Source organism: Arachis hypogaea, chromosome 17 (assembly GCF_003086295.3).
Source record: "Arachis hypogaea cultivar Tifrunner chromosome 17, arahy.Tifrunner.gnm2.J5K5, whole genome shotgun sequence".
Classification (NCBI taxonomy): Eukaryota; Viridiplantae; Streptophyta; class Magnoliopsida; order Fabales; family Fabaceae; genus Arachis; species Arachis hypogaea.
Window position 1 is genome coordinate 81713493 of NC_092052.1, and position 1344 is coordinate 81714836.

Genomic DNA, 1344 nt, shown 5'->3' on the forward strand with positions numbered 1-1344 from the left:
TCCTTCCATGAGAAATTTGGATGATTTCTCCATGAGGGATTATAGGTGTTTCCATAGGGTTCACCCATGTAATTCACCTCTGCTATTGCAGGGTTCTCAGGATCATAAGCTTCTTCTTCAGAAGAGGCCTCTTTAGTACTGTTGGATGATTCCTTCAATCCATTCAGACTCTGAGAGATCATATTGACTTGCTGAGTCAATATTTTATTCTAAGCCAATATGGCATTCAGAGTATCAATTTCAAGAACTCCCTTCCTCATAGGCGTCCCATTTTTCACAGGATTCCTTTCAGAAGTGTACATAAACTGGTTATTTGTAACCATGTCAATGAGTTCTTGAGCTTCTGCAGGCGTTTTCTTTAGGTGAATGGATCCACCTACAGAATGGTCCTGTGACATCTTTGATAGCTCAGACAGACCATCATAGAATATATCCAGGATGGTCCATTCTGAAAGCATGTCAGAAGGACACTTTTTGGTCAGTTCCTTGTATCTCTCCCAAGCTTCATAGAGGGATTCACCTTTTTTTTGTCTGAAGGTATGAACATCCACTCTAAACTTGCTAAGCTTTTGAGAAGGAAAGAACTTGGCTAAGAAAGCCGTGACCAGCTTATCCCAAGAGTTCAGGCTATCTTTAGGTTGAGAGTCCAACTATACTCTAGCTCTGTCTCTTACAGCAAACGGGAAAAGCATAAGCCTGTAGACCTCGGGATCAACCCCATTGGTCTTAAAAGTATCACAGATCTGCAAGAATTCAGTTAAGAACTGAAAAAGATCTTCGGATAGAAGTCCATAAAACTTGCAGTTCTGTTGCATCAGATAAACTAATTGACGTTTAAGCTCAAAATTGTTTGCTCCAATGGCAGGGATTGAGATGCTTCTTCCATGTAAATTGGAATTCGGTGCAGTAAAGTCACCAAGCATCTTCCTTGCATTGTTATTTTTTTCGGCCATGTCTCCTTCCTTTTTGAAAATTTCTGTCAGATTTTCTCTAGAGAGTTGAGCTTTAGCTTCCCTTAGCTTCCTCTTCAGAGTCCTTTTAGGTTCAGGATCGGCTTCAACAAGAATGTTCTTATCCTTGTTCCTGCTCATATGAAAAAGAAGAGAACACAAAAGAAAATATGGAATCCTCTATCTCACAGTATAGAGATTCCTTATGCAAGTATAAGAAGAGAAGAATGTAAGAAGGAGAAGAGGAAAAATTCGAACACAGAGAAGGGGATGGGGTTCGAATTTTTGGGTGGAGGAGAAGTGTTAGTAGATGAATAAATAAATAGAAGGAGGTGAGGAAGAGAAGAATTCGAAAATTTAAATAAATAAAATAAAAAATATTTTAAAATTAAAG

General features: G+C 38.7%; 1 non-coding gene across 1 annotated transcript; it reads left to right on the forward strand.

Moving 5' to 3' along the window:
* Window positions 1-456: 456 nt before the first annotated feature.
* Window positions 457-560, forward strand: LOC112768507 (small nucleolar RNA R71). The gene has a single exon (XR_003185925.1). It is a non-coding gene; the product is annotated as a small nucleolar RNA R71 (small nucleolar RNA).
* Window positions 561-1344: the final 784 nt, after the last annotated feature.